The sequence below is a fragment of the Eulemur rufifrons genome, chromosome 7 (genome assembly GCF_041146395.1).
Source record: "Eulemur rufifrons isolate Redbay chromosome 7, OSU_ERuf_1, whole genome shotgun sequence".
Taxonomy (NCBI): Eukaryota; Metazoa; Chordata; class Mammalia; order Primates; family Lemuridae; genus Eulemur; species Eulemur rufifrons.
The window spans coordinates 100,726,139-100,739,965 of NC_090989.1; the positions used below are offsets into that span (position 1 = coordinate 100,726,139).

Consider the following 13,827-nt stretch of genomic DNA (forward strand, 5'->3'; position numbering starts at 1 on the left):
TTCAGGCTCCACGCACAGCTTCCTTAGCTACGTGGGCCCACTGTTGGATCCGCTTTGTCAGCAGGGACAGGAATAAGGAAGAAGCTGCACCTGGCTTCATGGCTCAGATTTGTTTTCTTAGACGCTTGGGATGCTGAGATGGTTAATAAGCAAATCAGCCTCAGTATTCAAATACACAGGTAATAAATCCTGAAAGAGATACAAATCAAAATCCTCCAGCAGAGCCTGTAGTCAAAACCTGTGCTTTCCCTAATCCTCTCTAACTAATCCAGAAGGATCACTTTCTATTCCACAATGTGGAATAGGACTGTGTGGTTAAGACCAGATTGTGGGCAGTATTGCCCCCTGGGAATACTGCAGCTTCTCCAACTGGAGTATTTCCCCTTGGAGATTTCCTGACTCTATGCAAAGGATTCTAGCAAGAGGAGCCACAGGTCTGGAAGCTCTGTGTACCCTATTTAAATGACAGTGCCATTCCCCACCATTCCTATCACCACACAGCCTAGAACAGAGCATACAAGTCAGTGTAAGCCAGCCCTTGGGACCTGGTAAGTCTAGAAGCCTTGCTTGCTTTTTTTTTTTTTTTTTTTTTTTTGAGACAGAGTCTCGCTCTGTTGCCTGGGCTAGAGTGCCTGGTGTCAGCCTAGCTTACAGCAACCTCAAACTCCTGGGCTCAAGCAATCCCTCTGCCTCAGCCTCCTGAGTAGCTGGGACTACAGGCATGTGCCACCACGCCTGGCTAATTTTTTCTATAAGTATTTTTAGTTGGCCAGATAATTTCTTTCTATTTTTAGTCGAGATGGGGTCTCGCTCTTGCTCAGGCTGGTAGAAGCCTTGCTTTTGAAGACTCTTTTGCCCTTGGGTTTAACTCTTTTTTCCTTCTTCTTCTTCTTGGGCTGGTCTTTCTCAAACAAGGACTCTGACTAGACTTTGTGAGCACAGAGTTGAATGCCAGGTCAAGGCAGAGACTGACATGGCTGAGGTCATGATGCTATGCTGTCCATTTGGTTTTCTCCCAGGGAAGCAGAAGCCAGAGCCGTGACAGAGCTCTGCACCTAGGAAGCGGTGGAGATGGAGAAGCTGGACACGATGGAGGAGATGGAGAAGCTGGACACGAACACTTCAAACGAGCAAGGTCACTGCCAGTTCTCAGAGAAGTACAAGCAAACCTACCTCTCCCTGACCTACAGTATCATCTTCGTCCTAGGGCTGCCCCTGAATGGCACTGTCTTGTGGATCTCCTGGCGCCAAACCAAGCCCTGGAGCTGTGCCACCATCTATGTGGTAAACCTGATGGTGGCCGACCTGCTTTACCTGCTGACACTGCCCTTCCTCATCATCACCTACTCCCTGGGTGACACGTGGCCCTTCGGGGGGCTGGTCTGCAGGCTGGTGCGCTTCCTGTTCTACACCAACCTCTACTGCAGCATCCTGCTGCTGACCTGCATCTCTGTGCACCGCTTCCTAGGCGTGTGCCACCCACTGCGCTCGCTGCCCTACCGCACCCGCAGGCACGCCCGCCTGGGCGCCACCGCCACCTGGGCTCTGGTGGTCCTGCAGCTGCTGCCCACACTGGCCTTCTCCCACACAGACAACATCGACGGCCAGATGGTCTGCTACGACATGAGCAGCCCGGAGAATTTCGATCAGTTTTTTGTCTACGGCATGGTCCTGACACTGACTGGCTTTGTCGTTCCCTCTGTGGTCATTCTGGTGTGCTACTCGCTGATGGTCAGGAGCCTGAACAAGCCACAGGAGACCCTCACGAGGGCAGGCAGTGCGGCCCGAGCCAAGTCCATCCGGACCATCCTGCTGGTGTGCGGCCTCTTCACCCTCTGTTTTGTGCCCTTCCATGTCGCCCGCTCCTTCTACCTCACCATCCGCTTCCTGCCTTCTCAGGACTGCCAGCTCTTGATGACAGCAGATGTGGCCTATAAGACATGGAGGCCTCTAGCCAGCGTGAGCAGCTGCCTCAACCCCGTCCTGTACTTCCTGTCAGGGGGCAACAACAGAATCAGGCTCTTCCAGAAATGGAGGCAGAACAAGGTGGGTGAGCACCCAGCTGGAGCCAAGGGGGAGACACCCAGGGGTGGGCAGATTTGGATACTGCCAAGGTGAACTTGGGGAAAATGAGTTCCAATGACATTGACAATGACTTGTTTGAACACATATGAGTGCTAGTGGGAGGGGAGCCCAAGACCTCTTAAAAGCATCCTGCTGGAAAGAATTCTATATTGATGTTAATAGAGTTTAAAATAAGAATATGGAGAAAGCCACCAACACAAAGGAAAACTTTCTTATTTTCATGAGAGCTAACATTGATCTCTTGTCATCCAGTTCTCAGCGCAAATGTCACCTGCTCAGAAGCCTCTCCTGCCACCCTAGCTAATGCTGACCTATCTCTCCATAACCCAATCACTCTTTTACTTCCCTATGTATTGTCTTTGTAACATTTATTACTATCTCGACTTGTTGATTCGTTTACTTATTTATGATCTGTCTCTTCCCACGGGAATACAGGCTCCAATACAACAGGGACCTCGTCTAACTGCTGAACCCCAAATACCAGCCTCTGCAGCAGGGCGCGGCACATAGTAGTGCTCAATAGGTAGGTGCTGAGTGAGCGAATACATAAATGAGTAAACGAAGCCCTTACTATGTAAGAGTACTTACATGGAGCAAGTCATTTAATCCTCGCAACAGCACTTGGAGGTGGGGGCTATTGTTACTCCCATTTACAGAGAAGGAAACTGACACACAGAGCTTTAAGTAACTTGTCCAAGCTCACCTAGCATGAGAATGCCCAGATCATGGTGTTGAGAAGAGGCTTTGAACCCAGGCAGCGGCCTCTGACGTGAGTGCTCTAAGCTTGAAGGGTACGGCCCTATCCAGACGCCAGTCAAGAGGCAGCTGAGTTCCCGTGACAGTGCCAGCTTGCCATTTTAGGGCAGTTTGCTTGTTTACATAGCTGCTATTATCTGTAGACTCCTGGGTACACCTCATGTGATCTTTTACTACATTTCTTAACCAGTGTTCTTGATAGGAAAATCTCTGTGGGATAAAGTGAGAGATACAGAGGAAAGTGGCTGCATGAAAAATGATTCACTTTATTTTTATTTAAACATGATGTCTCAGTTTATGACCAAAATAATCTTTACCACTGACTTAAGTCATAATGATGCTCTTTCCCTAAAAGATAATTTAAAAAAATTAAAGATCCAAGGTAATCCAAAAAGATAACCTTTAAAAGAAAAAACCTCTAATATTTAAACAGTAAGACTGCCAAGGTTTTCTCAGATCTATACGTACATTATCTAATAATTCATCATAATCTCCCTATGAAGAGAAGCCGCATCCTTTTTATAAGAACCAGGTGTAACCCTTCCTTACTATCCCACTGTAATTAAGGGAAGTGTCTGAGTAACCATGTCTATGTCTAAATGATAAAATTTTATTCTAAAAGTATAGTTTATTGCTTTTGAGGCCACATAGTAATTAGAACTAGACTAAGTGTTGCTTAGCAGAATCCTCAGGATAAGTGGTTTAATGAATAGGTAAGGATGTTTCTAATTAACAGGTCAGCTGTTGCCACATAAATATTTCTACAGGAGCTGAGAGAGCTTAAATTTGTTTGTTCTTTTGAACATTCAGTTCTCTTGCTTATATAATTAATTTCTGCCCCTTTCTTTGCATAACATATAGGTAAGTTTAAGCTAACTTACAACCCCTATTATCACCCTAACAAATGGATACGGTTTCACATTACTGGAGAACTGGTGTGCCAGGCTCCCCCAGTAAAAGCTTGGAGCCATTCCACATCGCACTAAGCCGTGACCTCTAATATCCACAGCCTGTCAGCCTTGCAGGTGGGAAGAAAACTAATCTAGAATCCTCAGGATGCATCACTTTTATCTAAGAGGAAAGTACATTAAACTCCTGGCCAAAGTTTTCCCGCCTTTAAGTCTTGGTTAACCTATGCGCTTGCAATTATTTCTCTGATCCATATAAGTCTAACTTTGCTTCTGCAGTTTTTTAACCTACTTAACAGCAAAGTATAAATATCCATTTTTAACTTATTTGTGGAAAGTTGGGGTCAAAAAGCTTAGCTTAGTTGACATCATATCCTGGGTTTTCAGGGACAGTTATCTCAAGATACTAGGATCAAACTAAACTATTCCCTTTGGGAAAAGGGCCTCATTGCATGTGGAGCTGGAAGTTCACTGTTCAACCTACATCAAGAGGATATTCCTCACTTTCCTTGTGATTAGCGAAAACCCACTGATAGAAGGGGATATGAAAACCAGGGGAAGAAAACAGAAAGTTCTTTCTGAATCTACTCATTCAATGCCCACCACTCTGGGAAAGTGGGATCCTCAAATTTGTTATCCCCCTGGGTCCTGAGAATATTACAGTAATCTTCCTTGCTGTTCGGACAGGTTAAAACAAAACTAAAGGTCAGCAAATATCATGTTCAAAACACCATGATTAGGGCTATACTGGCTGAAAATATGATGATTATAGCCACTTACAAAAGAGTCAAAAAAAAGTCCCAGCCTTTATGGAGATTATAAACTGTTGGAGAAACAAAATATAAAAACATACAAACAACAATATGAGGGCTAACTAACATTTTAAGCAGCTACAGAAGAAATGATGTCAGTTGTTGCTTATCAAAATGAACAATACAGTCAGTAAGCGTTAGAGAGGTTTCAAAGCAGGGTGAGAGCACGCAGGCTGAGAGGGCCATGAAGGGTCTTATGAGTTTGCTGTTGGCTGGGTAAAATTTCAACCAGAAGAATTTCCAAAACAGTAGATAAAATGGAAAAAGGGATCATTGTGAGTAAATTTAATTTGTGTGAGAGTCAATGGTGGGTTCCTGATTGGAGGAGTTGGGGACAATGCTGAAAGGGCAGGCAGAACTGTCATTACAAAGTCCCCCTAAAGCCAGCAAAAGAACCACTTTTCAGGGCAGGGGAACCACCAACAGCATTTGAGCAGAAGTGCAGTGTCATCATAGTTGAGATTTAGAAACTTAATCCAGCAGTCCCCATGTTTTGAGTGAATTAGAGAAAAGAAATAAAAATATCATAGCTAGACTCCTGCAAGGTGTCCTAATTGGCCCTCCTTCCCTTCAACAGCACCTCCAGATTTTTTTTTTTTGAGACAGAGTCTCACTCTGTTGCCCGGGCTAGAGTGAGTGCCGTGGCGTCAGCCTAGCTCACAGCAACCTCAAACTCCTGGGCTCAAGCGATCCTCTTGCCTCAGCCTCCCGAGTAGCTGGGACTACAGGCATGCGCCACCATGCCCGGCTAATTTTTTCTATATATATTTTTAGCTGTCCATATAATTTCTTTCTATTTTTAGTAGAGATGGGGTCTCGCTCTTGCTCAGGCTGGTCTCGAACTCCTGAGCTCAAACGATCCACCCACCTCGGCCTCCCAGAGTGCTAAGATTACAGGCGTGAGCCACCGCGCCTGGCCCAGATTTTCTTTAAAACAGTATTTTCTATACATCACACCTTCCCCAATTGTCTGCTCCTTCCCTACATCCTCACTTCTACAGGATAAAGCCCAGATCCGTCATGCTGTGACCCTAGCCCCATCACAGTCTAGTCCCAGCTGAGCTTTTCAACTCACAGCTCTCCTACCACCCCACTTGGAGCCCCACCCTTCATCACACGTTTGCCACGGCCGACCAGCTACCACTCCAGCCCCCAGCAAACCTTCTCCAATCACCTATGCACTCATCTGCCACGGGCCTTGGGGTCTGCCTCCTCCAGCTGCCTCTAATCTTGCTCTACACTGACTCACCCAGGGCCTATCCCTTTGGAGTTGATGTGGGCTTCTTTACCATTGCAGGTCTGCTTTATTTCCCTCATGACTCCATTTTTCAACCTATAGAATATGGCATCCTACTGACATTCTGAATATGGTAGGCAATAAGCAAAGGCGATGTTAATCACAAAGAGGAAGATGACTGATATTCAGACCACTGCAGTGATCCAAGCACACAGGTAATGGTCAGAAGTAAGGTGGCATGAGGAGAACTAAAATTTTAAAACATCTTGGAAAGAATGAACAGAAATAAAATTACTATTTAGACTTGACTGATAGGGAGACATAATAAAAGAGGTGGTCTTTTTTGTTATGAAATGAAACAAAGACTGAGGAATCAGAAGAATGATAAACTAGCACCTAGCACAAAATAGAGCATCAGAGGGTGTGGAAGGGAGAAAAGGAGCAAGAGAAGGAGGGAGGGAGGGAGAGAACTGTGCACAAGTTACACGTGAGCCGGCAGTGAGACCTCAGTTTGGAAATGCAGGATGGAGGCTCAGAGACAGCTTAGGCTGAAACTCTGCATTTGGAGTTACCTGAGTGGGCGAATACTCAACGCTGTATCTGTGAATGAGATCTCTGAGGGAGAAGTGAAGAACAGACGACATACAGAAATCACAGGAAGTGCGGATAGAGAGTAGAGGGATAGGAGTTGCTCTTAGATGACAGATCATGGGAAAAACAAATGAGTGAACATGTTGTCGTGGATGTGGAGAGACAGGAACACTCATACACTGCTGGTGGGACTGCAAACTAGTGCAACCCCTGTGGAAAGCATTATGGAGGTATCTTAAACAGATTCAAGTAGACCTGCCATTCGATCCAGCAATCCCATTATTGGGCATATACCCAAAGGAAAAAAGGTCATTCTGTAACAAAGACACATGTACCCGAATGTTTATAGCAGCACAATTCACAATAGCAAAGATGTGGAAACAACCCAAATGCCCATCAATACATGATTGGATTAGTAAGCTGTGGTATATGTATACCATGGAATATTACTCAGCTATAAGAAATAATGAAGATATGACATCTCTATGGTTCTCCTGGAGAGAGTTGGAACCCATTATATTAAGTGAAGTATCCCAAGAATGGAAAAACAAGCATCACATGTACTCCCAGAAAATTGGTTTCCCTGATCATCACCTAAATACACATCTGGGAATGACACCAATCGGATATCAGACTGAGGTGGGGGGTGGGGGAGGGGATGGGGGTATGCCTACACAATGAGTGCATTGCGCACCGTTTGGGGAATGGTAACGCTTGAAGGTGCAGACTCGGGAAGGGGGGGTGGGGAAGGGAGGGATATATACCTACATGATGGGTGCAACGCGCACTATCTGGGGAACAGACACGCCTGGAGCTCTGACTTGGGGGGAAAGGCGGTACATGGGCAACGTATGTAACCTGCAATTCTGTATCCCCCATAACAATAAGATGAAATTAAAAAAAAAAAAAAAACAAATGAGTGAACAGTTCCAAGAAAGATAGTCAAGGGTGTCATATGAAATAGCCTAGTCAAAGAGAACAGACAGTTGTTTCTCAGTAAAAGCTCAAATGCCACCTCTTCCAAGAAGCCTCCCCTGATCACCCATCAGAAGGCCCTCTCCCTTCTCTGAACCATCATCCACACCTCTCTTAAAGCATATCCCCCCCCCACCAAGTATGAGGGGCATTATTTAAGTCTTCTAATCTCCCCACCCCGACCAGGATCTAGCAGAGGCTTGAGCATACGGGTGCTCACTAAATCTTTGTGGAATAAAGGAATATACAGCAAATGCTTCTCCTGTGCATGCTTTTCTGGAAGTACTGCTAAATCCAATTTATGAATGTGTGCCTATAAAACTAAATCACAAGCTGTTTGGGATTTATTTGTTCTAACATCCACCAACTCCAATTCCAAGCAATTCCAGGACACACACAACCTGCTAGAATTCTCACTTTTTCTTTTTAGCTCATATTTCAAAGGCAATAAAAGGGGAAAGTTTTCACCAAACTGCTTTCAATTAAACATTACCTGAGCTTATAAAGTTATGTGTTCTCATTATCTTTTATTTTCTTATAAATAAGTTAAACCTCTTTAGTATTTCTATTTCAAAACTTTTTGGTTTTCTGAGGGTTTTTTTTTTTAACGTATCAAACAACTTCACAGGTAATGGCTTCAAGAAGAATTCCATAATAAGAAGCAGAAGTTATGTTCTTGCAGAAAGCTGTAGCTGGGCATTTTTATAGTGGTTAAATCATGAACAAAAAGCAAAAAATGCCACTTCAAGAAAATTAAAGAATCGCAGAGTCGGAGAATGTTCCACTCTGCAAGTAGAAAAACACATTAACAAAGAGACTTTTATAAAGCATTAACCCGACAATCAAGAAGCAGCCACCGAGGACTCCTTATGCTCTCTCTTCTTTTATAGCCTAGTTTCCTGCAAGGGTAGGCTACACTTTTTAATGCAATTTCTACCTTGAATTCATACTCCAAATCATTGCGCCCTGGCTGCTGACTAGCCCACCATCCCATCCCACTGAAATTGCTCTCAGCAACACACCAATGACGTGCCAGCTACAAGCTGAAGGGACACGGTCTGCCCCTATCCACTTGACCTCTCATGGCATCTGTCACCCTCGCCTACTCCCTTCTTAAACTCCCCTTTGCATCCATCAGTTGCACCTCTCCCTGCATCCAGTCTGCAGGTGAGAGTGGACGTGTTCCAGGACTCTGTCCCTGTCCCTCTGCTCATCCCACACTCTTACTGGACGATTTCACCAACACCCTGATGGCTCCACTGATGGCTCCCAGACCTCCCTCCAGAGCAATCGTCTCTCATTTTGAACCCAGTTCCATATCCATGCAAATCTCTTGGGCACTGCAAACTCCACAATGCTGAAACTGAACTCATTTTCCTCCCAAACCTGCACCTCCTCATCTGTGGTCTTGATGGTGAAATGGCACCACTGTTCACCCAAGCCAGGAATCTGGGAGTTGTCCTTAATTCTGTCCCCCACTCACGTCCAGTAAATGACCACCTCTGTAAGCCACCCGTCCTTCCTTTCCATCTGCATGGCCACTGCCTTAGTTCAAGTCCCATCATCTTGCTCCAGCTTCACTACTCGAACCTATCAACCATTCTCCTGCCTCCATATTTGTTCCCCTCAATCCCCAATTCATTCCCTTCCTACTGTATCAAGGGTCAATTTTCTAAAATGCAAATCCTATCTTGACAACTCCAGCATAAAAATCTTCCAAAAGATTAAAATCACATCCTGAACATGGAAGAAACCTTCAGTGATCTGCCTTGTACAAAAGCTTTCAACCTAAACTACCCAAGTGCCACTTTCACTCCATTTCCATCAACAAGGCCCTCTCAGGATTAGCTCTGGGACCTCTTTTCCGCCTTCCTCTCACTCTGCTCCTTCATTGCTTAGGTGAACCATCCTACTCACCTTTTATAATGTAGATCAAAGACCCTCCCCTCTGGGAATCTTAGAAGCATCCTAGGTTCTCTGACCCTCGTGATGTCCCTAGTCATTGCTCTGACAGCCCTCATCACACTGTATCACAGTCACCGAATCACTGACCCCGCACCCATTCCCCTACTCATCAATGTGACCCTTGAGCAAGGTGCTCATTTCCCACATCTCTGAATCATCAGCTCCAGTAAAGAGCTCCAGCAAAGATGCCAGAAATTCATTATGACACAGAAGCCCATGCATATCTTACAACAGCAAGCAACACTGCATGGTTACAAGCATCATGCTTGGTTTTCTGCTACTAAGTTTCTTCGAATCATAAGATGCTTATCAAAGATAAGACACATCCCAATTTCAGAGATGTTAAAAGGTGACAAATTGGAGTCTATAAAATATGACATATTAAGTAGTATGATCATGTACTTAGCCATTAGGCTACAAAAGCATTTTTAAAAATCTAAGTGCTAGAATATAAATGAAAACTTTCTAAGACAACTCAAATATTTCCACATGAAGGGAACACACATATGTTATCTTAAAAAGATATAGTCAGACTCCTCTACAAAAAACAAACAAACAAACAAAGACTATTATAGTATTTTTCCTTTGAAATATTCATTCAGAAACTCTTTGTCCTGCATCCTGATTGTGGTGTCATAACATAAATCTTTATCTACTATAATTCATATAATTGTGAAAAAAAGTTAAAGTCATACAAAACATTTAAAAATGTCCATTAAACATGATTGTCCTCTTAGGCCCATTCCCTGCACTTTCTCATCCACCAAGCCTGGACTCCACCTCCATGGACCCATTAGAACCCAAAGAGGCTCATCTTTCCTCCAACACTCTCACTCCATTCCATGGGCAATGACTCTAAAGTCCAGAGAGGACCTGTTTCCAGGCCCACTTTCCCACTACCTCCATGTCCCTGGCCAGGCTTCTTGCTGCTAACTTGGGGCCCTGTTCTCCCTCCAGTGGATTTTCTCATCCCAGCTCTTGAGCCCTGTTACTGCCAGCTCACGCCCAGCCTCCCTCTCATCCTCCTCCCACCTCGCTCCACCCACTGTCCATCTCTCATCCACTTTACCCTGTGAAATCTGGGCTCTACTTGGCTGAGGAATGAGGGATTTCCCTTTTGTCCTGAAACTTTTTTTTACCTCTTCCCCAGGGCAGATAGGGTCCACTTTGAAAGGTTAAAGACTACCTGAACATAATCACAGATTTTCCTTGGAAAACTGTACAAGCCTCAACATGGGGGGGAGGCGGGGGGGACAAGTCTTGCAAGAAGCTTGAAAGTGTCATTAGCCCACACTTTCAGCTGTTTAGGAACAACCCATTGTATCCTAGAAATTCCAGGGTACACCCTGTTGCCTCTCTGGGGTCCTCCATTTATTTGCCAGAGTGCCCAAAGGAATGTGAATGAAATCTTGAGGGCCCAGCTTGCCCAATTCATCAACTAAACACAAGGTATGGAAAGACATGTTTGCAAACAATGTTTTAGGTCATCCATCAATGAATATATGTCTAACATATGGTAATTAACTGTATCCTTATGTTTCATAAATTAAGAATGAGAGTGCTAGAAGGAACTCTACTGATGCTCTATTTTGCTAATAAGGAAGTGGAAGCACAGGAAGCTGCTACATACTTAGTAACACTTGGGAGACATGTACCAAAGGTGACCCTCTTCAAAAAGAGAGAATGACAAACTTCCACAAGTACATGGTAATCCCAAATGAAATGCCCTGTAGGTACACTGATTTTCATTACACAACTGATTTGTGGTCACATCTATGGGGGAAACAATCATTTCAGGAATAAAGTAGATTAGGCAGGGCAGCTGCCAAGATGTGCGACTAAAAAAGACCCACCAAAGAGAAGACATGTGCAAAGGAGTATATGACCATGTACACAAATACACCCGAGGGAAATAAATGCTAGTAAGTTTATAGTAAGTTTGGCTATCTGGCCTGCATGATGACAAGTTTTCAGTTTTTCCTACAAACCTTGAACTTTCCCCATCAACCTCTCAGCAGCAAATTACTGCTCAAAGCCTACACCCCCAACCCCCATGGGGGTATTCAAGACACTCAAATGGAAGAAGCCAAGGGGTATAAGGCTGAAGTTGAGGCATTCCAGAATTCGTAAACAGCTTACAGAAAAGGTTGGAGCTGTTTTTAGCTACCACTTAACACTAGGACCAAAAAACAAATGCATTAATTCATTTATCCTTTTAACACAGTAGTCCTGGACCTTTTTGGCACCAGGGGCCGTTTTCATGGAGGACAATTTTTCCACGGATGGTTTTGGAATGATTCAAGTGCAAAACCTTTATGGTGCAGTCAAACCTCTCTGCTAATGATAATTTGTATTTACAGCCGCTCCCCAGTGCTAGCATCACTGCCTCAGCTCTACCTCAGATCACCAGGCATTAGATTCTCATAAGGAGCGCACAACCCAGATCCCTCACATTCGCAGTTTGCCCTAAGGTTGGTGCTCCTATGAGACTCTAATGCTGCTGCTGATCTGACAGGAAGAGGAGTTTATGCAGTGATGCAAGCATCGGGGAGCAGCTATAAATTCAGATGAAGTGTCACTCGCTTGCCCACTCCTTTACCTCCTGCTGTGCTGCCCAGTTGCTAACAGACCACAGACTGGTACCAGTCCGCAGCCTGTGGGGTTGGGGACCACAGCTTTAACCCATTCTCCCTTCTGTTTTGTCTCCAACAATTCTCTTTATGTGCAATTTTCTTTCTGTCAATGCAAATTCAATTTCTAACTCATGGCCCTGTTTAACTCTCACCCATATCCTCAAAGTTCTTTGGAAAATACTACCTGTTAGTTTCCTCCCTTAACACTACCCTTTTTCAAACAGTAGCACTTAAACTTGCATTGTCTTTTGTGAATTTTTAAAAATTTTATTACACAATATTCATTTTGGAAAAATTTAAAAATATAAATAAGTCAAAAGAAAGTCATTACTCAGAGACACTGCTATATATCGTTCATGCGTTTGTGTTTGCTTTTTACAAAAAATGGCAGCAGTGTGAATCTTCCAAATAAAAATGCTATCAATATCATTATTCCATGTCAGTATGTTCTCTAACAAAACCATTAAATGACTACATAATATTTCACTTTAAGCATGTGATATGAGGTACTTAACAAATCTCCTAGTCTTATAAATTTGAATGGTTTCCTATTTTAGGCTATTATAAAAACTGGCAAATATATATGCCTTAAAATATATTTATGTGTATTCCATCTGATGGTTTCCTCAGGACAAATTATTAAAAATGGAATGGCTAAGCCAAAAGGCACACAGCCCACCACCATCCCTCTTTTAGGTCTTTTTATTCATACTGACAATTTACCCTCCAAAAAGTTTTTTTCAATTTACTCTTTTTATTTATGTACAGTTCAAAAAATATTTATTTTGTGCCTACTTTTTACTAGGCACTATGTATACAATCATCATTAACAAAACAGACATAGTCCTTGCCCTCACAGAGCTTACAATCTAAGGAAGAGACAGATACCCACACCCACACCATCACGAAATCTTCATTACAAGTTGAGGTAAGCCAAGAAGAAAAAGTACAAGCTCAAGGGAATGTTAGAAGAATCTGATATAGTCTGAAGGATCTGGAAGAGTTTCCATGAGGAAAAATGGTTCTGGGATAGACACTAACTTTTTCTGTTGTATTTAATAAATCAGGTGAAACCTGGTTGTAGAGAGCCATGGAGAAAACACTCTAGGCAAAGGGAACAGTTTGAACAAAGCTCCTGAGACGGGCTGCAGTGCGGACTTCCTGCACTCTCCCTCGCTGGTCAGATCAACATTCAATAGCCATGTGCTAGAACAGTCACCTGGCAGTCAAAGCCTGAAGAACTAACAACTGAATAATGACACAATAAACTGTAAATCACAAAAATGGATGTAAATGAAGTTACCCTGCATGTGGAATGCATTTTCAACCTGTTCCAGAATTTTTAAGCACACAATGTTATGCCATATACTTTAAACAATACAATTGGCTAAATTCATTGGTTTAATATTTGCTGTCCAAAATATCTGCATGCCCATAGAAAGCAAAACACATAAAAAATTCCTTGACTTTAATAAATAATATGCTAAGGCTGAGTCCACTGAAAAGTGTTTAAGGTTTGTCAGCGAAGTTTCATATTCATATTTTATTTAATTCAAAAAACACAAATGTTACTTAAATGCCTACTCTGGAGAAAAATCTATTCCCATAATCTTTCAATGACTGTAATTAGGCAAGTTTTCCTTATTCCAACTTGGGTTTTCTTCTAGATAATCTTCCACATGAATTTTTTTTTTTTTTTTTTTTTTTGAGACAGAGTCTCACTCTGTTGCCCGGGCTAGAGTGAGTGCCGTGGCGTCAGCCTAGCTCACAGCAACCTCAAACTCCTGGGCTTAAGCGATCCTACTGCCTCAGCCTCCCGAGTAGCTGGGACTACAGGCATGAGCCACCATGCCCGGCTAATTTTT

At 43.4% G+C, this 13,827-nt stretch overlaps 1 pseudogene; it reads left to right on the plus strand.

The window, feature by feature from the left end:
• The first annotated feature begins 1,071 nt into the window (after window positions 1-1,071).
• Window positions 1,072-2,118, plus strand: LOC138385776 (P2Y purinoceptor 3-like; annotated as a pseudogene).
• The last annotated feature ends 11,709 nt before the right edge of the window (window positions 2,119-13,827 follow it).